The sequence below is a fragment of the Chiloscyllium punctatum genome, chromosome 22 (assembly GCF_047496795.1).
Source record: "Chiloscyllium punctatum isolate Juve2018m chromosome 22, sChiPun1.3, whole genome shotgun sequence".
Classification (NCBI taxonomy): Eukaryota; Metazoa; Chordata; class Chondrichthyes; order Orectolobiformes; family Hemiscylliidae; genus Chiloscyllium; species Chiloscyllium punctatum.
Window position 1 is genome coordinate 15,020,044 of NC_092760.1, and position 24,311 is coordinate 15,044,354.

The 24,311-nt window shown below is 42.0% G+C and overlaps 1 protein-coding gene across 2 annotated transcripts in view; it reads right to left on the bottom strand.

Annotated features, from left to right (window-relative positions):
• pdhx (pyruvate dehydrogenase complex component X) overlaps positions 1-24,311 on the bottom strand; it is a 213,990-nt gene that overhangs the window by 153,653 nt on the left and 36,026 nt on the right. The gene's annotated exons all lie outside the window — the stretch shown is intronic.

Sequence of the window (24,311 nt, forward strand, 5' to 3'; positions counted from 1 at the left end):
AAACAAATCACATTAAAGCCATGAAAATCCAGACAGAATAAGGCACATCAGGAGAATTAAAAATAAGGAAGGGTAATGAGAGTCATGACATTAAATGGGGTGGTGCTGATTTGGATTCCACAGGAGACTCGAGGGGGAAGCCTGCAGCAGAGGTGGTATTGTTGGGAGAACTTTTCCGAAAAAAGTGATTGCCAAGGTCTCTCACTAAATTGGAGCAGGCTTCTTTGTGAGCTGTTACTGTGTTTTTTAAACTGTCACTGTGTGCGCAGGAACAATAGCTTCTTCTCTGTTTGTGATACCTCAGAGTTGGCAACAATGTGATTCAGTAGTACTTTATTGTCACATACTTACAGATTGTGCCATTTTGGCAGCTTGTGCATAAAACTAAAAAGGGGAAGATTTCTGGAAGATTCTCTCGATCTTCCATTGCAATTCTGGTTGGAATCCCAGTGAAAAAGGGCTTTCCTTTCCCCCAGCAATTGCCTCAAGAGAGCTGCCACAAATATTCCAGGTTCACGGAGGTGGAACTCACTGGAACTCAACAGTGTGATTGCTAGGACAGTCATTGGACAGTCATTGGGGAAAAAAAATCCCCAAAACACATTAAAATTATTCAAAAAGAGTGTATATGTTCTCTGGACAATGTATGCTTGATAACTTAGAGACCTAAAACCACAAAGAGCAATCCAACAATATTCAAGTTCAGGTATGTCACCACTTGGGTTTGTGATCTAGCATGAGAGTTTCAGTGAGAAAGGGGAGTCCAACTGCATGAACAAACCCCATAGCAATTGTAAACTTTCACCCATGCTTTACAAGGAGTACATGGGGCAACAACAGATGTTGGGCAGAAATCAAGGAGGTAGAGACAAGTTTGACAAATATATGATCAAGAGGCAAGTTTTGAAGATGGAATCATTAGAATCCCTGTATTCATTAGGATCTCTACATTGTGGGAACAGGCCAATAGGCCCAATAAACCCACACCGACCCTCTGAAGAGTAACTCACCCAGACCTATTCCCCTACCCTATAACTCTACATTTACACCTGACTAATGCACCTAACCTACACATCCCTGAACATTATGGACAATTTAGCATGGCCAATCCAACTAACCTGCACATTTTTGGATTCTGGGAGGAAACCAGAGACATAGGGAGAATGTTCAACCTTCACACAGACAATCGAATCTGGGTCCTTGGCACTGTGAGGCTGCAATGCTAACCACTGAGCCACCATGCAGCCCCAGGAATAGTTAAAAAAAATACTTACACGTTTTTAGGACACAGCAGCTGAAGGCATGGACTGCCATTGAAGGAGAGTGCATGAAGCAAATAGCTCATGTGAATACACTTATTCCCCTCAGGTCCTACATCTGCATAAACATGACCTGTGCATATGTATAAATAAATAAATACAAGTATCTCCCTCATTTTCATAGTTATCAGATTTTAATACTTGGGAATTTCATGGACTATAAATGTTTTCACAAAGGAAAAAAACACTGATCTAAAATGGCCACCAGGTTAGTCCAACTTCATGAAACCAACGGGAAATAAACAATGGTAGTATGAATTGAATTTTAAAAAAGGCAAAGTCAAATCTATACTTCTTGATTTACAGCACTATAGATAGGTTATCCTGCGTGGAAAACAACGAGTCCAGATAAGGGAATGCATCAGTGAAGGAAAGTGAGGATTCCACATACTGGAGAGTCAAGAGTCGAAAAGTGTGGCGCTGGAAAAGCACAGCAGGTCAGCAGCATCCAAGGAGCAGGAGAAATTGACATTTCAGGCATAAACCCTTCATCAGGAACGTGGGGGTAGAGGGAAGGGGGCTGAGAGATAAATAGGAGGGTGGGGGTAGGTAGCTGGGAAGGAGATAGGCAGGCGTAGGTGGGGGGTGGTGGTGATAGGTCGGAGCGGAGGGTGGAGCGGACAGGTGCGAAGCAAGATGGACAGGTCATAGAGATGTACAGCATGGAAACAGACCCTTCGGTCCAACCCGATATCCCAACCCAATCTAGTCCCACCTGCCAGCACCCAGCACATATCCCTCCAAACCCTTCCTATTCATATACCCATCCAAATGCCTCCTAAATGTTGCAATTGTACCAGCCTCCACCACTTCCTCTGGCAGCTCATTCCATACACGTACCACCCTCTGCATGAAAAAGTTGCCCCTTAGATCTCTTTTATACCTCTCCCCTCTCACCCTAAACCTATGCCTTCTAATCCTGGTCTCCTCCACTCCAGGGAAAAGACTGTCTATTTACCCTATCCATGCCCCTCATAATTTTGTAAACCTCCATAAAGTCACCCTTCAGCCTCTGACGCTCCAGGGAAAACAGCCCCAGCCTGTTCAGCCTCTCCCTATAGCTCAAATCCTCCAACCCTAGCAACATCCTTGCAAATCTTTTCTGAACCCTTTCAAGTTTCATAACATGTTTCCGATAGGAAGGAGACCAGAATTGCACGCAATATTCCAACAGTGGCCTAACCAATGTCCTGTACAGCCACAACATGACCTCCCAACTCCTGTACTCAATACTCTGACCAATAAAAGAAAGCATACCAAACGCTGCCTTCACTATCCTATCTACCTGCGACTCCACTTTCAAGGAGCTATGAACCTGCACTCCAAGGTCTCTTTGTTCAGCAACACTCCCTAGGACCTTACCATTAAGTGTATAAGTCCTGCTAAGATTTGCTTTCCCAAAATGCAGCACCTCACATTCATCTGAATTAAACTCCATCTGCCACCTCTCAGCCCATTGGCCCATCTGGTCCAGATCCTGTTGTAATCGGAGGTAACCCTCTTCACTGTCCACTACACCTCCAATTTTGGTGTCATCTGCAAACTTACTAACTGTACCTCTTATGCTCGCATCCAAATCATTTATGTAAATGACAAAAAGTAGAGGACCCAGCACCGATCCTTGTGGCACTCCACTGGTCACAGGATTCCAGTCTGAAAAACAACCCTCCACCACCACCCTCTGTCTTCTACCTTTGAGCCAGTTCTGTATCCAAATGGCTAGTTCTCCCTGCATTCCATGAGACCTAACCTTGCTAACCAGCCTCCCATGGGGAACCTTGTCGAACGCCTTACTGAAGTCCATATAGAGCACATCTACTACTCTGCCCTCATTAATCCTCTTTGTTACTTCTTCAAAAAACTCAATCAAGTTTGTGAGACATGATTTCCCACGCACAAAGCCATGTTGACTATCCCGATTCAGTCCTTGACTTTCCAAATACATGTACATCCTGTCCCTCAGGATTCTCTCCAACAACTTGCCCACCACCGAGGTCAGGCTCACCGGTCTATAGTTCCCTGGCTTGTCTTTACCGTTCTTCTTAAACAGTGGCACCACGTTTGCCAACCTCCAGTCTTCCGGTATCTCACCTGTGACTATCGATGATATAAATATCTCAGCAAGGAGGCCCAGCGATCACTTCTCTGGCTCCCCACAGAGGTCTCGGGTACACCTGATCAGGTCCTGGGAATTTATCCACCTTTACCCATTTGAAGACATCCAGCACTTCCTCTTCTTAATCTGGACATTTTACAAGATGTCACCATCTACTTCCTTATAGTCTATAGGTCAAGAGGGTGGTGTCAAGTTGGAAGGTTGGATTTGGGATGAGGTGGTAGGAAAAGAGATAATAAGACTGGTGAGGTCGATGTTGATGTTGCGTGGTTGGAGGGTCCCAACGCGGAAGATGAGTCATTCTTCCTCCAGTCGTCGGGTGGCTTGGATTTGGGGGTGGAGGTGGCCTAGGATTTGCATGTCCTTGGCAGAGTGGGAGGGGGAGTTGATGCGGTCAGCCAGATCGCAGTAGGGCTGTTTGGTGCGTGTCCCCCAAAGATGCTCCCCGAAATATTCCGATGAGTGGGCATCCTGTCTCCCCAATGTAGACAAGACCACATCGAGAGCAACGGACACAGGAGGGGGGGGGCGTTTGGATGTGCAGGGAAATCTCTGCCGGATGTGGAAGGATCTTTTAGGGCCTTGAGGGGAGGTGTGGGTGCAGGTTTTACACCTTTTCCAGCAGCAAAGGGCGGGCTGGTGGGGGTGTGGACTTAACAAGGGAGTCACGGAGGGAATGGTGTCTGTGGAATGCAGATTGGAGTGGGGAGGGAAATAGATCTCTGGTGGTGGGGTCTGACTGTAGGTGGTGGAAATGGTGGAGGATAATGAGTTGTAACTGGAGATGAGTGGCTTGGAAGGTGAGGAAGGGGTGGAGGGTGGGGCAGGGGGGTTCTATCCTCGTCACAGTTGGAGGTGTGGGATTCAAGGGCGGAAGTGGAGGAGACACGTGGAGAGCACTGTTGATCAGTGGGAGGCAAGATTGTGGTCCTTGAAATAGGAGGCCATCTGGGATGTTCTGGAGTGAAATTGCTCCTCCTGGGAGCAGATACAGCAGAAGCAGAGGAATTGAGAGTAAGGGATAGAGTTTTTACAGGAGGGAGGATGGGAGGTGGTGTAGTCCAGGTAGTTGTGGGATTTGGTATGAACTATATTTTAAGCAGCTGCTTTGGTACATCAGCAGAGAGACAGATGGATTTACAACTAAAACTGAAGATGACTTGCTCTCTCTCTCTCTGCCCGTTTTCCCTCAGTCTCTCTCAAAGTCTTTGAATGACGACTCAATCTGCAGGAGTTTGAAATTAAGATGATACTATCGAGATTTGCAGTAACTTCCGCACTGTACAGCGACTTGCCAATTGCAAAACAAAATAATTCTTATTAAAGACCACTTATTGTAAAATTTAAAATATGTACCTGAAGACGTGGCACTCCAGTCCCTGTATCTCATAACCAGTTATAGTCAAACATTAAACACATAAGATATCCATTTGTTTACACAAGCGACGACTGTTTGAAAAAAGGTTATGTATGACAAAGACAAGACTTCGATTTATGTAGCTCTTTTCAAGACCAATGGATGTCTCAAAGTATTTTACAACCAACCTATGAAATGTAGGAGCAAATTACTGTAGATGCCTGGAATCTGAACTGAAAACAAAAAATGCTAGAGATCACAGTGGGTCAGGCAGCATCCATGGACAGAAAGTAAGCTAATGTTTCAAGTCTAGATGACTCTTCGCCAGATCTTCGGAGGTGTTATCACTGAAGCATTGCAGGTGACGTCACAGCCAAGTTGCACACAACCACCTCCTCCAACAACGTGGGGCATGGTGGCTCAGTGGTCAGCACTGCTGCCTCAGAGCACCAGGGTCCCAGGTTCAATTCCAGCCTCGGGTGACTGCCTGTGTGGAGTTTGCACATTCTCCCTATGTCTGCGTGGGTTTACTCTGGGTGGTCCAGTTTCCTCCCCAAATCACGAAGATGTGCAGGTCAGGCTTGCATTAGTCAGAGGGAAACGGGTCTGGGTGGGTTACTCTTCGGAGGGTCGGTGTGGACTTATTGGGATGAAGAGCCTGTTCCCACACTGTAGGGAATCTGATCTAATCTAAAAAAATGTGATAATGTGATAAGGAATGTGATGAGCTTTGTGATGTTGATTATGGAACAGTGGAGAGAAGTTGGCCAGAACTTGGAGGTAAGTTGCCTGCTCTTTGAAATGGTGCCATGTCTTCTGTTGCAATTACAGATGCAGTCAGGTTGGGTCCCATTTGAAATATGGCAGCACTGTAAAGCGTCTGACTTGACTTAGGTGCTCCAGCCTTGGAGTGGCGCTTAAATCTGGAATCATCTTATTGATTAGCGAGAGTCCAACCAACCAATTTTTGTAGTGAGTCTATTATGCATAAAATGTGTGAAAAGATTGTCATTTAATTCGTTATGGGCTGTATCAGTCTACAGCTGCTAGTACAGTTAGCATTGTGTTAGCGAATTTTAAAATGAAAGGTATGATAATATACTTCATTATGAAGTTCTTGAGAAGTTCATCATTATGGAGAGAATACTTTACCTGGGGTAACCTGTGTCACCAGATCCCCAGAAGTTGTTCCCACAATGTTTTTTTTCCCCAAGGTAAAGGCTTTTTTGTTCAAAGACAAAAGTTACAGTCAATGGTGGGAAAAAAAAAGGTACCCACCACTGACTTGAAGAGAAGTGCTGCTGAGAAATTCACATCAATAATTAAACAGTGTAACAGCAATTGATTATATACCATACCATAAACAGCATGGAACTACAGGGATGTTAGCAAACTGTCCAAGCAGCCAATTACATTAAAGGATTTGCAGCTTTGCAAACAGGAAATTAAGATCACAGTAAAAGTTTCATACAACAAGCTAAATATTGGGACATATACACGGGTTAAGGCAAAAGCTAAAATATTCTGGGAAATCTTTCAAAATTGAAGAGCTTAGCTTAAAAATCTAATATATCATTGCTCTTTTTCAATGCCACTAATTACTTATTTTTCAGCAAGTTCTGTTGATCATCATACTTTATGAATCAACTCACTGTTAAAACCCAGTCTCTCAGATTGAGGTTTCTGACAACAATGTGAAGTGGGAGAGTTAGTTCTCAGTGATTTAGGATTTGCCAACTCTGGGCCTGCTGGGTGGCCCACAGCACTGCCTGCACCTATGCACTGAGTGGCAGATTGCAACTTCAGCATTGCTGCATTCATTTATGCTTTTTGGGAGGAAAGGTGGATCTTTATTGAATCATGACCACAAGGGATGAAGAGAGATACTTTTTTTTAAAAAATAAATGCTACACTATTTTTAAAACTGAGACTAGGGAGACTTAAATGGCTGCTTTTGGCTAAAGAATGCATAAATTTCTAAAGCTTCAACAGAGTTAGTCTATCACTCTTGTGGAACTTCGAATCGATTATTACAGGGGTGCTACAAACACAATAGGACAATGATGGCATAGAACTTCTGTCCTAGATCTGAACGATAACAATGGATTATTAAATCATACTGTGCCTATTGTTACAGTTATCCTCTGTCCAAAGATCCCTCCAAGTTGCCACCCAAGTTGACAGGGTTGTTAAGAAGGCATATGGAGTGTTGGCTTTTATTGGCAGGGGGAATTGAGTTTAAGAGCAGTGAGGTTATGCTGCAGCTCTACAGAGCCCTGGTTAGACTATAGTTGGAATATTGTGTTCAGTCCTGGCCAGCTCAGTTTAGGAAGGATGTGGGAGCTTTAGACAGGGTGCAGAGGAGATTTACCAGGATGCTGCCTGGACTGGAGGGCATGCCTTATGAAGAAAGGTTGAGGGAGCTAGGACTTTTCTCATTAGAGTGAAGAAGGATGAGAGGTGACTTGATAGAGGTGTATAAGAGAATGAGAAACATTGTGGACAGCCAGAGACTTTTTCCCATGGCAGAAATGTCTATCACGAGGCGGTTCAATTTTAAAGGTGATTGGAGAAAGGTTCGGGAAGATGTCAGAGGTAGGTTCTTTACACAGAGTATGACGGGTGTGTGGAATGCACTGCCAGCAGTGGTGGTAGAGTCAGATGCATTAGGGACAGTTAAGCGACTCTTAGATAGGCAGATGGAAGGGTATATGTAGGTTAGTCTGATCTTAGAATAGGATTAAAGGTCGGCACAACATCAAAGGCAGAAGGGCCTGCAATGTGCTGGACAGGTATATGTTCTAACACATAATGGTGTTAACCAGAGCCATTGAAACCACCTTGTTAGGAGGAACAGCTCCATCCAAGAACAGTGCCTCATGACTGAAATTTCTCTGTTCTGAAGAAGCGTCACTGAACTTGAAATCTTAACTCTGCTCAGTTTTTCCAGCAAAATCTGTCTTTGCGACTGAAATTTCGGAGTTTGATTAGCTTTAGCTACAAAGATGAGATCTCATTTATTCAGGCTGAAACAGAGAACAAGTAGCAGTAGGCTAAGTCACAGCCAGCCACTATTCTCTATCGCTGTTGAAACCCAATTCCTGAGAAGAATCCCATTTTTTGGGGGGGAAATGTGAACAATTTCCAAAACAGTCAAGGAGAAACTTTATCACGCACTGCATAATTAAGAACACTACTGGTAGATGACTGCAGACTCAACAGGTCTGGAATTCAATGATGCATTGTGACTCCAATGCAGTTCAAAATCTCAAAGTTCTACGCCGCAATGTAATTGGGCAAAAATTGACAAACAAATGAAAATGACATTAGGACAGATAACCAGACACTTTGTCAAAGAGGTGGAGATTTTAAACACAGACTTAAAACAGGGGGAAGAGGCAGAGGCGAATCATAGTGCATCCAAATTTTTACATAAAGGGAATTCTGTCAGATCTGCCAACATCGAGGGCCGAAGGGCCTGTATTGCGCTGTAATGTCTTATGTTCTATGCTACCCTGGACTTGTGAATTAACGTTCTTTCTTATTCCAATATTATTTGCAATTGCAACTTCTTTCCATCATGGAAGCTGTCAAAGGGGTGAGGGTGGAGTGGTGCGAGAGAAAGAAATATCTGCACTATCAAAATTATCCCCTAGGTTTCTAATGCTTGAATAAACCTGATTTTATTTAAATTGTAAGGCAAAATTGTTGTGGGTCATTTAAAAATTATATTTCACAAATAGAGGGTGCAGGGTGTCCACATCATAGCTTAAATCAAGGAGAGAAAATAAATAAAAACAAGAAATAACAAATATTACTTGTGAATCGCATACGGACGCAAGAGGAAAACAAATTCATTCAATTCACTTCTCCCTCTGCTCAGGGACACAGATTGGAGATTCAAATTCTACTAATGTTTCATTAAATTAAACCATTTTACTAAAGTAAGTTAGCCCTTATGGCTCAACTTGGATCACCTCCAAATGCGTCGAGTGTTTTACCAACTGATCCTGATGCTTTACTGTCAGAATCGATGTTCCCAAGCTAAGACCACACACAGAGACCATCTGCAGCTCATAGATCTTTGCTCCTGAAACTGGCACAGGCCTCACTATCAACAACTGTGAACGATAATTTCCACAGCCATTGTCACAGAGACTCCCTTCTGACAAAATCCTGCATTTACGTAGCACTTTGAACAACAAATTAAAGAAGCTCAACAAAATTGCAATTAAACTCTTACTGTTTATTTCCCCTTCAATTTTCTTCACATCTCTTCTCGGAAAGATGACTGTTGTTTGTTTTCGTCCTACGATTGTCTGAAAATGTAGCTCCCAATTATCTTCAGCCAATCACTAGTGGCCATACCATTAGCGGTCCAGGTTCTCAGCTCTGGACCTTGCACTCCAAATCTTTCTACCTCCACTTCTTTCTCCTCCTCCAAGACTGTGCTTAAACTTCTTTTGGAAGATGATTTTGGAAAATTGCAGATTAGCAGGGTTGTTGTTGTGGGTGACTTCAACTTTCCCAATATTGACTGAAATGTCCTTAGTGCAGATGGTTTGGATGGACCATCTATGTCAGGTGTGTTCAGGAAGGTTTCCTTACTCAGTATGTATACAGGCCGAAGGGAGAGGCCAGAGCTGAAAATGTGTTGCTGGAAAAGCGCAGCATGTCAGGCAGCATCCAAGGAACAGGAGAATCGACATTTAGGGCATAAGCCCTTCTTCAGGAATGGCTGAAGAGCTTCTGTGCAGAGGAGATGACCTGGGGTGTGCAGTGAGAGAGGGACTCATTGAAATCCTGAAGAAGGATCCTGATTCCTGAAGGGCTTATGCCTGTAACGTCGATTCTCCTGTTCCTTGGATGCTGCCTGATCTGCTGTGCTTTTCCAGCAACACATTTTCAGCTCTGATCTCCAGCATCTGCAGTCCTCACTTTCTCCTCGAAGGGAGAGGCCATTTTGGATTTGGTGCTCGGCAATGAGCCAGGACAATTGTCAGATCTCTGGTGACAGTGACCACAACTGCCTCACATTTACCATAGCCTTGGAGAGGGAAAGGAGCAGTTACCAAGGGAAGATATTTAATTGGGGAAAAGGAAAATATGACATGATCAGACAGGATTTGGGAAATAAGACTGGGAGCAACTGTTCAACAGAAAGGGCACAGCAGACACGTGGAGACTGTTTAAGGAGCAGTTGTGAATGATGCATGAATTTGTCCCTCTGAGACAGATAAGGGGTAAGATTAAGGAGCCTTGGATGACAAGAACAGAGGAGCTCCTCGTCAAAAGGAAGAAGGCAGCTTACGCAAGGTGGAGGAAACGAGGATCTCGCACAGCTTTGGAGGAATACAGGCTTTTCAGAAATGAGCTCAGAAATGGACTGAGGATAGCCAAGGGGGGGCACGAAAAAGGCTTGGCAAGAAGGATCAGGGAGAGCCCAAAGACATTTTACTCATAAGACAGGAATAAGGGAATGATCAGGGAGAAAGTAGGTCTGATCAGGAATAACGTAGGGAACTGGTGCATGGACTCTGAGCAGATGGGGTAACCCTGTACTGTTACAGCAATGTGGACTTCACCAGTTTCCTCATTCCCCACCCCACTTCACCCCAGTTCCAACCTGCCAGCTCAACACCATCCTCATGGCCTTTCCTACCTGCCAATCTTCCATCCCATCTATCCACTCCACCCTCCTCTCCCACCTATCACCTTCATTGCCACCTCCATCCACCTAATTTACTCTCCGCTACCTTCTCCCCAGCCCCACCCCCTCCCATTTATCTCTTCACCCCAGAGGCTCCTTGCCTCATTCCTGATGAAGGGCTTTTGCCCGAAACGTCGGATGCTGCCTGACCTGCTGTGCTTTTTCAGCACCACTCTAATCTAGACCCTAACTAGTGTCAATGTCAACTATTGTACTTGAAACACTATCCCAGGTGGCATTAAGAGAGACCTCAGCAGAAGTCAAAGATCAAAATACTCACCAAGAGGCTGATGCCTTAAAGCTTTTCCTTGGGGCTAGGGGGGTACTCCTACTCACCATAGCCCAAAATCTGTGTGGTAAAGGCACCTACATTCAAACTAGATTCTGCTTCCCTTTCATTGTGGGGCTTCCACGGGCTCGAAAAATCCAGCGAGCCAGTGTTAAACCTAAACGAGATGCTTCTGGCCTTAAGAGATTTCAAATTACCAACCTGCTTCCTGTGAGTGACTGGGCTATCTGGCCCTTGTATCACATCAGTTAAGCCCAAGCAAGTGAGTCAGAAGCAACTTTTAGGCCTTTTCACATTAAACACCTGACCCAATCCAACTCATTTGGATGTTAAAATTAACCCCAGGTATAACAAGAAGTAAAAAAAAAAGAGGGAAAGTTTAGTATCATATACCATGAAATGCCCATCTAGTTGAACTCTGAGCAACAATATGTGGACTTTTTAGGTTAATGGATAGATGGTGGCCTGCTTGGATATGTTCTTAAATACTGGATAGATGATGCACTTTTTAGCTCTGACATTGCTAACAGTTTGGTGAGTCAGACCAGTATGAAACAAACAGATTATGATATTCTTTAGTCAGAGCGATTTCTGCCTGAAATTCCTTGCTGAACAGAATAAATGCCAAATAAATAATTCCAGACACAAATATAGAGGGTGCTGGAGAAACGCAGGTCTGTGAAGAGAAAAATTGAGTGTCTTGAGTTTGACATGACTTTTTCATAACAGATTAGTTCCAAGAAGACGCATTTGCTTCTGATTGCCTGCACCTGCAGAATTTTGCTTTTAGTTAAGTAATCCAAGTTTGTGTTTTCATGAATGAAGCACACTCAATGTGCACATGCAGATATATCACAGAATCTGGGATTTTGTTAGTTTGGTTGCTGCTTCCTTATCTTACATATGCATCATTTTCATTTCCCAGGAAGGAGAACATCTACAGTCATTGTTAAAGGCAACTGTTGTGAAACGCACCCTCTGCCTTCTCAGTCGAGCTGGCTTTTAAAATCATAAGGGATACAGATAAAATGAATGACAGGTGCCTTTTCCCTCGAGTGGGGGATTTCAAGATTAGGAGGCAGTTTTTAGTATGACAGGAAGAAGAGTTAACAAAGACATGGAGAGCAATTTTTTTTTTTAAGAACACAGAACGTGGTTTGTGTGTGGAATGAACTGCCACAGCCAGTGATAGATGGAGGTCCAGTTACAATGTTTAAAAAAACATTTGGATAAGTACATGAAGAGAAAAGGTTTGGAGGGATAGGGGCCAAGTGCAGGCAGATGGGACTAGTTTAATTTGGGATTATGGTCGGGGTGGACTGGTTGGACTGAAAGGTTTGTTGCTGTGCTGTATGACATGAGAAACCTCCAAGTGAAAGGAATTAGTACTTTTTATGGGCAGTTGATTTGTGAGGACAACAGATTCTCCTACTCTTCATAAGCCACTCACCCAAACAACGGTATTGCAGTCAACACAATACTGAAGTTTCACTCGTTAATTCCCAAATGTTAATTGCCAAATTAAATGATTCTGATAAAGAAAACTGACCTTAAAGTAGTAACGGATAAAGCGCAAGTGGATCAAATTGGTTTTTAGGGCAATTTGATAACAGATGACTGATGAAATTAAACAAAGAAGAAACAGCAAGAGCAGCTTTACTGACCTATTTCCCTGCAATCATCAAATCAAGTCAGTTCTTAAAGCATAAAAGCATTGTGTGGGCTGGACCTTGAAAACTAGAGATTGAAAGATGTGTGGCTTCAAATGGAAATAATCTTACAAAAATAACTAATGGCACAGTCCTTGTAACAGTACAACAAAGAGGAGAAATGGAGTGGCAAATTACAGTAATAAAAATGATGCAATGTAGAAGACAGGTATTGACTGATTCTAAATCACAGCTTTTGACAACATCATCAATATTTGGAGCTCCATGTTCCTGGGCCAAACTCCTGGAAAGAATTCCCAGGGATTTCAGTGTTTATTTCATATTTTCCTCAAATAGAAGTTTGTTTTTAAATTCAAAAATTCAGTATATATTGGAGAATACAATTATCCAAATGTTGAAATTGTAAAAGACAAATGCATTCAATTCCGATCCTAACTGACTGACTCACTAAAATAGCAGTATGAACGCAAACTCCAATATATTTTCTCATTTTCTTTGTACTGTTGAACGTATAAATTTGAGAATCTTTTCCATCTAGCAACAAATATGTAAAGAGATAGAAATCAGCCTCTGCTTTGATGGAAAAGCCTGCATCAAAACAGGGAATGAACTAGTTACGTGATTTAGTGCTGGAATTGTAATTGTGCATACACAATACAGCTTCTGCATTGTCTCATGGGAGTTCTGAAAATAAATGAGCTTTGTGATTGCATGCTTAATGTCAGCAAGCCCTTCATCACAGAGGAAAGTGGTGAAGGTTTAGTAGAATATCGGGTTTCATGAACTAGGAATTCCATGAGGAAATAATTGCATTTAAGGTTGGTGATGTGATAAGGACTTTGAAATCATATTTAGAGTCAGAGCTGTACAGCATGGAAACAGACCATTTGGTCCAACTCATTATCCATGCCGTACCACTCCTCGGCTCATGGGCCCATCTGATCAAGATTCCGTTGTAGTCTGGAGTAACTTTCTTTGCTGTCCACTGCACGTCCAATTTTGGTGTCATCTGCAAACTTACTAATATGTCTCCTATGTTCACATCCAAAATGACAAAATGCACTGGACTCAGCACCGATCCTTGTGGCACACCATTGGTCACAGGCCTCCAGTCTGAAAAGCAATCCTCCACCACCACCCTCTGTCTACTACTTTCAAGCCAATTCTGTATCCAAATGGCTAGTTCACACTGTATTCCATGTGATGTAACCTTGCCAACCAGTCTACCATGAGAAACCTGGTCGAACATCTTTCTCAAGTCCATATAGATCATGTGCACTGCTCTGCCCTCATTAATACTATTTGTTACTCCCTCAAATAACTGAATCAAGTTTGTAAGACATGATTTCCCACACACAAAGCCACGCTGACTATCCCTAATCAGTCCTTGCTTTTCCAAATACAAGAAAATTGTGCTCTTCAAGGTTTCCTCCAACAACTTGCCCACTATCGACGCCAGGCTCACTGGTCTATACTTCCCTGGCTTTTCCTTACCACGTTTCTTAAATCGTGGCATCATGTTAGCCAACCTCCAGTCTTCTGGCACCTCACCTGTGACTATGATGATACAAGTATCTCAGCAAAGGGCCCAGCAACCTCTTCCATAGCTTCGCACAGAGTTATAGAATACACCTGATAAGGTCCTGGAGATTTATCCACTTTTACATGTTTTTAGACACCCAGCACCACCTCCTCCAATATGGAAATTTTTCAAAAGGTCACTATTTATTTCCCCACATTCTCTATCTTACATATCCTTCTCCACATTAAATACTGATGCAAAATACTCATCTCGTATCGCCCCCATGTGGTTCCACAAATAGGCAGCCTTGTGATCTTTAAAGGGCCCTTTTCTCTCCCTCGTTACTCTTTTGTCCTCAATGTATTTGGAAAATGCTTTTGGATTCTCCTTAACCCTATTTGCCAAGATCTCTGATGTCCCCTTTTTGCTCTCCTGATTTCCCTAGAGTATACTTCATAGCCTTTATATGCTTTGTATTGCTCAATCCCTGCTGTCTACACCTGACAGATGCTTCCTTCTCATTCTTGTCCAAAACCTCAATTTCTCTTGTTATCCCGCATTCCCGACATCCACCAGCCTTTCCGCTGACCCTAACAGGAACGTGCTGTCTCTGAATTCTCGTGATCTCATTTTTGAAGGCTTCCCATTTTCCAGCCATTCCTTTACCTTCTTATTCTTACAGCGAACAGAGATCTCCTTACAGGTTTGCTTTTCAATTTCCCAATGACCACTGGAGGGTCTATGGTACAATCCCAATAAGGGATCGCCCCTTTCTTATTTCTCAGTTTGACACAAATAACTTCTCTGCATTCCCAGGAATACCCTCCCTCAGTACAGCTGTAATGCTATCCCTTATCAAAAACACCACTCCCTTTCTCGCCCCCCTTTCTATAGCACCTGCACCCTGGAGCATTAAGCTGTCAGTCCTGTTCATCCCGGAGCTACATCGCCGTAATTGCTGTGATATCCCAGCCCCCTTTTCCTAACCATCCCGAGTTCATCTGCCTTCGCTGTTCAGCCTCTTGCATTGAAATAAAGGCTGTTTCATTTATCAGTTCTATCTTATTCTCTGCTTTATACCTACCTGCCATGACTCTTTGACTTGCTTCTTTTCAGATTGATCTTTTACCTCACTATCTCCCTCACAACACCATCATTGCACCTCACCCTCCCACCTTATTAGTTTAAATCCTCTCCAGCGGTTCTAGCAAATCTCCCTGCCAGTACGTTAGTCCCTTCCCAATTCAGGCACAATCTGCCTTTCTTATACAGGTCGCTCCAATCCCAGAAGAGATTTGAATGATCCAAAATTGTGACTACTTCTCCACTGCACCAGCTCCTCAGCCGGGCATTCATCTGCTTTATCCTCCTGTTCCTACTCTCACTAGCCAGTGGTACTACGAATAATCCAGATATTACTACCCTAGAGGACCCACTTTTTAAATTCATGCCTAACTTTCCTATATTGTCTCTTCAGAATTCATTCTTTTCTCATCCAATGTCATTCATTTCAATGTGTACAATGCTGGTCCTTCTCCCTTTTGAGAATATTCCGCACTCTCTAAGAGATATTCTTGATCCTGACACCAGGGAGGCAACACACCCTTCTTATATCTCACTTTCAGTTGTAGAAATAGCTGTCTGTGTCTCTGAACTAGAAAGTCCCTATCGCAATAGGGGGCTTGGAACCTAGTGTACCCAGTCTTACATTAGAGTCAGTCTCGGTACCAGAAACCTAGCTATCAGTGCTACATTCCCGAGAGTCCATCATCCTCTACATTTTCTAAAACAGCATACTTGTCCGAGACGGGGAAAGCCACAGGAGATGCCTGCGCTACCTGCCTCCCTCTCCTACCTTTCTTAGAGTTAACCCATCTACCTGACTGTCTCTGTGGTTTCTCTCCCTTCCTATAACTGCCATCCTTCACATCCCCTAGCTCCTGTAAATTCCTCATTGCCTCTAACTGCCGCTCCAACTGATCCACGTGATCTGATAAGATGAGCAACCAAACACATTTACTGCAGACATAATCATCAATAACATATAAACTTCCCCTACTCTCCTACATCTTTCAATTGAAGGCCATCTTTATACCTTAACATCTACAGACCCAGAAAATGACAGTCTTATTGCTTCTCAGACTTTTTAAATTAATCTGCTTAGACATGTTGTTATGACATACTTCTCAAACAGGTAGGACTTGAATCAAAGTTCATGATGCTGGAAAAGCACAGCTGGTCAGTCTGCATCAGATGAACAGGAGTTAGGTAGATGAGGGTGAGGGTGAAACTGATAGGTCGGAGAAGAGGTTAGAGCAGATAGGTGGGAAGGAAGATGGAAAGGTAGGACTGTTCAAGAGGGTGATGCTGAGTTGGAGGGTTGGAGGGTTGGATCTGGGAAAAAGGTGGGGGGGGTGGAAAATGAGGAAACAGATGAAATCCACATTGATCCCATGTGGTTGGAAGATCCTCATCTTCCGTCTTGGGACCCTCCAACCACATGATCAATGTGGATTTCACCAGTTTCCACATTTCCCCTCCCCCCACTTCATCCCAGATCCAACCTTCCATCTTGGCACCACCCTCTTGAACTATTCATCTTCCTACCTACCTATCTGTTCTACTCCTCTCTGACCTATCACTTTCAACCCCCACCCCCCCCCAGCCTCACACCCTCCTCAGCCCACAAGAATCATTCCTGATGAAGGGCTTATGCCTGAAACATTAACTCTCTTGCTCCTTGAATGCTGCCTAATGAGCTGTGCTTTTGCAGCACCACACTGACTCTGATCTTCAGCATCTGCAGCACTCAACTTCTCTTAGATAGGACTTAAACCCAAGCCTCTGGCCTCAGAGGTAGGGGCAGTACCACTGCGCCACAAGAACCCTCCTTTCGTTATCTCTTCGTAGTAGGGAACACCGACTGGTCATTATTCATGGTCTTCTCACTTGTTGCATGACATTCATTAAGTAGTAGCATTAGCATTGAAAACATTATTAACTCATGTTTTGCCTATTACAAATCTGGCTCAGTGGCAACAGCCACACCTCTGTGCCACAGCAGTGGCACATATATGTATCGTAGGATCTAACATCACATCTCCTTTCACAGTTAAACTGGAAATTGACTTCTTTACGTACTTTCATCTGTGCTTCACCAAACTCTCTGAGGTGGAGCAAGTAAACATGGTATCACAGGGCTAGGTAAAAATGACAAAGTTGCTTCGTTTTACAGATCAGCTATGATAACAGAATAATTTCAATCAGTACAACATCTTTGTCCACTTCCCTGAGACGTTCAGTTGTATTAACATTACTGAATCCCCTACTATCTGCATGCTAGGGGTCACCATTGATCCAAAACTGAATTGTACTTGCCATGTAAAAAAATTAGCTATGTGAATTCTAGGAATTCTGCAACAAGGAACTCCCCTCCTGACTGTCTAAAACCTATACACCAACTTCAAGGCACAGAGAAGGGGTGTGATAGAATATTCTCCACATGCTTGGTAAGCACAACTCCAACAAAACAAGACACAATCTATGGAAAAACAGACTGCTTGATTGGCATCCCAGCCACAGTTTGCATTGCTATTCTTTAGCACAGACATGAGGAGTGAAAATGGTCTCCTTCCCCGAACTTACCAAACATTGCTGGGGAAAATCATCAAAAACTCATGAAATAGCAAACTGCATTCCCACTCTTTTTTTTAAAAAAACAAAGTTTTCCAGAGATATCCAAATTTTTTTTTACCCCACATGATGTCAACACTGAGTCTCCTACTATGTAACTTAAAATACAGAAAAGTTGAAACTTGGTGACTGAGAATTACATACTTTGCAACCACAAATGGCAAAAAGACTTGTTAAAAATTTGGAGTGCTGGTTGATGTTTTTGGGACCATTAATTTTTAATCTCCCAAATTGAAAACATCCCATCCATGTTCCAATCCATGTTAAGAAACTCCATAAAGGATCTTCTAGCAGTATCAAAGACCATTGAAGTATCTGTTTTTGAGATGGGCTTGCTTCTTCCAAATGGGAAGTAGGTCAGCAATCTTACAGATGTACCTACAGAATGCATGAAAACCAACGGAGTTCAGATCTTTAAATAATCCAGTGAAACTTTCCATTAGCATGTTTAAGGTGATGTGTATGCAAAGCTTTGAAGTTCTTGTATTGGCACGGGGATGCATTTTTCATGTACAAAGGAATCTCGATTGTCCGAATATCGGATTATCCGAAGATGATTTCAAGGTCCCGCATCAAAGACGCAAGTATACTGTATTCGATTTACTTGTACTGAAGATGACGTGAAAAAGCTGGCAAAAAACAAAGAAATGTAAGCAGCTCAAGCATCAGCGACTGGATATATTTTAGTTAAGAGTTGTTACACAGCCCTTTGCAAACGTAAGTGTTTTACAGCAATCCCGGGACTTTACTGGGCCATTCATTTTAAAAAAAAAGGCCAAGAATGTAAATGTATGTGGGAGGCGGGGCTTCTGTCTCTCTATCGCGAGACTGAACTCCCAGAAACTGATACTGGAAATGGTCTGGTGACCCTAGAAGCTGTTTGGGACCTTGTTTAATGCTGGGATTTCTTGGTAAGGGTTTAGTTCTTCTCACTTGAACCTGTAATTTCCAGACTGCAAAAGATTAGTTTGTTTAAATTGCAGACTCATTAAAATTATAAATTCAAACAAGTTCTCTGGTAGAGCACTAGTATGGCTTCCCCTGTTCAAATTAAAAATTGATTAGCTGAATAATCAATTATCCAAATGAAATAGCACCTGCCCATCTCGTCCCGATAATCGAGGATCCTCTGTATAACTTCCAAGATGTTAGTCTAGAGTTGGGCGAAACATTTTCACCTAACAGGCTGCATCACACTACTTCAACAATATAAGAACTCATATTATTGAAGATGACAGACACAAAAATACTTGTTCAAATCTTAGCCATAGTTTTCTACAGAAAACTACAGAACTAAAACAAGAGAACAAGATCTGAAGCATCCTTAGATTTCAGTGACTGCAATGTCTGGTGTAGGGCTATCATCAGTGTGCTACATAAATCAATTTGACTTGTTCGGTCCAGATGTTTTTTTAAAGGCTCCTGCAAATAGTTTTGGAATTTGAATTCATACAAATGTAAGAACTGGTGCAGACTGATTTTTGTTAAATACAACATATACTCGTAGTTCTGAACCAAATGAAAAATGTAACAGAAGATGTAAAAATGCAACAAAAGGCACAGAAAATTAGGGAGAAAAAGGATTGCTGAAAAGGGTATGTAATGATAATTTATCAATGAAATGTGTAAACACAAACAGCATTCAGTTCCAAAATGCTTCAGTGCTAGCTGGCCTTGCCTAGAGTGGACCAGTGTATTATATAACTTGTTAGATTTTGCAACTCTGCAGTACAGGTTGTGTTGTTAGGCAATTAGACATCGGAGCTCATGCTCAAAGTCAAATGCTTTATTTCACTAATGTGAGTTAGCTAGCAGCACATGGGAACAAGCTGATGCCCAGTCTCTTCAAATCACACAGACCATCATTTCCAGTTGGTAGACTAAAATATAATGGGCCTCACTGAAAAATGCATCAATTCAAAATATTTTCCAGTCTGGCCAAGTAAGCAATGATCACACGGTGAAGTAACAAGGCATCAGTTATCTTCTCCCTGAAAATATATACATTCACTTACTATTACATAGAAACAAGTCGAAAGAAGGCAATTTAATGACTGGGGACATGGGTTTCAATGGCTTAATTGATATAATTACAACTTTGCATCTCCTCAGAAATACCTAATCACTGCTCTAAACAGTGGTTTCAGATTTTAATTTCCCAGCTGGTTAGTAATTACACGTGGAACTTTGAAACTTCAGAAAAAGTCACCCAGATAAAGTCTATTCTCACAAGTTCCAGGTGTTGCAGGCGAAACATTCTGGTGAATGCTTACCTAATGCTGTGATGATGACGATGATGATGATGATGTTTGGATGGAGTATTGCATCGAAGAGTAACTTTATCACATTGGGATTCGACAAACACAAAGATTGTTTGTTACTATTCCAATGTTTCCACCAATTTACATTTACCCCACCCCCCAAACTGTTTATTTCCTTTGCACACTTCATTGCCGGCTCATCATTGTATTTGAACATGAGAATGTTTTCACACTTAACCAGAGATGTTAAATGTTCATGATTTAGGAGGCTACCTTTTGATCATAGTTTTCCCACAATCACTGCAATAAATATGTTTTTTTTAAACAACTTTTTGACATTGCAATCATACAGCGCAACAGTAACATAGTAATCTGGTTTAACTATGATCATGTGCGCTGCTTTATCAGTCAACTCTCATCTGTTAAACTTTCATGTTATCATCAGGCTACAAGGTCATGTTTAAATCCTCTCAATCTCACCTCTGACATACAATCTACTCGCCTATGAAAATAACACAATATAAAAGTATGAAACCTTGACATTCCTGACTCACCAGTTGCTGTCAACGTCAATGCCACATTATACAAACTGTAGCTAGCATTCCTAGTTTTCAGAGAGACTGAACTCTCATCAAATGCCTCCATAAACCAATTCGACTTATGAAAACACAGAAATACAGAGAGCGTAAAAAGGAATTATTACACAGCTGCTAAGTCTGTGAAACTTCGTAGGTTTGCTGCATACAAGTATGCATTTAGCAAGAATACGTTGGGAGAACCATTTGTAAACTAAGTTGATCCCATAGGATGGCTCTTGCATTGAAGAAATAACAGTTTTAAAACTAATTTCACTGTAAATTGACAAAAACTGATTGTGCTGAATGATTTACATGTTAACTACATCAATATGTATAAAATTTCCCACTAACCATTAACAACATACCAGGTATTTGATTAAACTTTTACAATGATAAATTCTTTGCAGCAAAAACTCCTCTTAAAAATAGCCACTCCAATCTGGTCATATACCATCCTGCAGTTCCTAGCTGCCCAGTTTTGCATCTGCCCTAATTCTGCTGGCCTCCCATACACAGAATTCTGACTGCCCTTCCCATATCCCACCTCACCCTTCACAACCAATGCACTCTCTCCCCACAATACAGTTATGTGTATGTTCCCCACACCATATCAACTAACACTGTCCATGCAACTTTACCATTATCCTACAAGATTTCACTCTGAACAAATATTGTGTGTTGGGACAATTAGACAAAAGTGGCAGACCTAAAGGTTCCAGTAATGAATGGCTATCAGAAGATGATTGACTACCAATAAAGAAAGCAAAATAGTGCAGATATTGGAAGTTTGAAGCAAACACAGAAAATACGGAGAAAACTCAGCAGGTATGGTAGCATCTATGAAGAGAGAAAGAATTTAATGTTTTGAATCCTAAAAAGGACATTCCTTCAGTGGAGGACTCCTATTGATCTCAAAACTTTAATTCTGTTTCTCTCTCCACAGATGCTGGCAGATCTATCAATTTCTCCAGCGCTGCTTTTTTGTTAATTAACGTAGCACATTGAAGCCAGTTCTGCCAAATGCCTCAAAGAGTATTCCCAAAACTATACATTTTATAGCATACACTTCAAACTTCATCCATCCTAAGGTGACTTAGATGAATTTTCAATACTGGAAATCAGTATCACTAACTGATATTAATGAATCTCTAGTTACTGCGAACTATTAAACTATCCATTTGACAGTTATCACAACATATGGAGAAAATTTTAGACCTAAAAAGAAATCTGGAAAAAAACTGATGAATAATGACCCCTATGGTGCATCATGAATTCAACTGAATGATAAACGATGGCTATGCTGATTACTGCATAATATGTTCATTGATTTTGGCACTACACATTTTGCACTATTGTTCTATAGATCTATTGGTCAATGCCTTATAAGTTTGCTGACTGTATTGGCTTCTAGGCTGTTCCCCTGTTTCTGGGTCTAAAGCATACTATTTTCCTTTTCTCACTGCACATGTCTCCTGGCTGATCTCACCTTTCCTTAGCTTGTAATGTGGCTTTTAGCTAGTGCCCTTGGCTCCCCAACTTCACTAATATTCCTGCCTCTAATTCAATTCTACTGAATTATTGGACAATAATTCATTCTGTTCCTGCTCTTGCTTTCCACAGATGCCACTTCTTCCCCCCCGTGCAATACTGGGCCATTTACTACTTAGAGCTGAAAGTGTGTTGCTGGAAAAGCGCAGCAGGTCAGGCAGCATCCAAGGAACAGGAGAATCGACGTTTCGGGCATAAGCCTGGCTCATGCCCGAAACGCCGATTCTCCTGTTCCTTGGATGCTGCCTGACCTGCTTCGCTTTTCCAGCAACACATTTTCAACTCTGATCTCCAGCATCTGCAGTCCTCACTTTTTCCCATTTACTACTCAGTCCACTGTTTCTGAGATAGCCATCTCTTTCTGCTGACAGCCCTGCTCTTTCAAATGGTTCCAGGTTTAACCTTTACTTGACTGTAAAATGCTCCAAGTCATCTCCAGCTTTCGGTGTTACCTTCGCATTCACAGGTAAATAGACCGGATTCCTGAAGCGTTCAGGTGGTCAGATAATGTCTTTGCTGCTCCAGGCCTGCTTATATTATACATGGTTCCTCAGTGGGAGACAGGGCTCAGGATGGAGGCAATGCAAAACCTCCCTGTTCGGAGGTAAAGACACTCTGTAATCACTGTCACCACAGCAAGCCTTTTGAGGTTGCCAAATCCTATACATTATCTGGTACCTTTGACTCATTGGATGTGACATTACCCCAAGAGATGGTTCTGTCATCTATATCAATCCAACAATTCTCCTGCTGCTGAGCATTACCTCAAACAGCTGTCCAGGCTTGAAATTGTTGAAGCTCTCTGTATTGCTGTTAATTGCTTACTCATAATATGCTCCCAACTGCATTTTCCCAATTGTCTAGATGTAGTCTCTTTTCTGTACAAAAAGTACAGCATTGTGCACAACAAGACAATGTCACTGAGGTACTCGGTTTAACTGTTTCCCAGTACCGGTGATTTGAACTGTGCGACTGATAGTACGAGCACATAAAATATATGTGGCAAAATTCCCGCAGCAAAATGAACAGAGGTTTTCTTATTTGTTCCCGGGATGTGGGCCTCACTGGCAAGGTCAACATTCTTCTCATTTCAGGCTTGTCCAGAAAAATATGCACACTTTTTGTTATTTTGCTTAATAGCAAGTTAAATTTCTAACGTATTTATCTTTCTGAAATTTGCTAATCAGCCCTGTGAGTGAGTAAAAGTGAAATGAGACACATTACGTGAAAAGATTAACCACTCCAGTTTTAGACAGCTTTGTTACTGACAATTCTCATTTGAATAATTAGTTTTCTACATAATGTATCGAGGCTCCTCATCCATTATTTAGTTAAGAATGGCTGAGAATTCCAGGTCAATCTGTATATTAATCAGACTTTGCTGTAAAGTAGACACTTTCTACCTTCAGGCACTAGAAACCAAGAGACTCCAGTACTGATTAACACTCACTTTATACACAAGCTATATTGACTATGTTGAAATAGTAATTTCCCACAGTTGTCTACAAACTGCCATGCAAAATAAAATCTACATGACTCATTTATAGATATGGAAGCCAAGTGTTTCAAATATTGCCGTTAATCTAGTGAATATCGCCAAGCCTAGAGAGACTTCATTTAATACCACTGGTGAAGCCGTTAATTTAAAGGGCAGGATAAATGATAGTTGACAGGGAAACTAATGAGAAATAAAGGAGAGTAGCGTATGACTACATAACCAAACTCTTAAAACACAAATCAGTCGCAACATCTACAGTACAGCATGCCTTTATCTGCAAAATATTGATTGATGACTACTTATCTGTGATCCTCTCTGGTAACCTACAGGAAACCCATCAATCTCCTAAAGCTCATGAAAGTAGCTGTTCATTGAATAAAACATTACATTTATTTCCCCTTCTCCAGACCAGATCTAACATCAATCCAGGCAAAGATTATTACCTTTTGAATTATCCTTTGCACCGGAATGCAAGCTTTGCTGGAGGAATTGCATTTCAAAGATAAACAAAGAGCAGTGGGAATGTTAGAATTAGCAAGCCTTCTTCAACTCAATTTCCTTCAACAATTCTTAGCAATTTCAACCAGCAATTGAGCTCTGCACAGTCAAGCTCCACTGAATTTATTCTCTCAGCAGCTGCTGAGAGATGCATCAGGAACAGAGGCTAGCCCCATCCTTCAATCTCCACAGCTCCTTTCCTTGTCCTTGATTCTGCTACACAACATTGAATGTACTTTTTCACCATTCTGA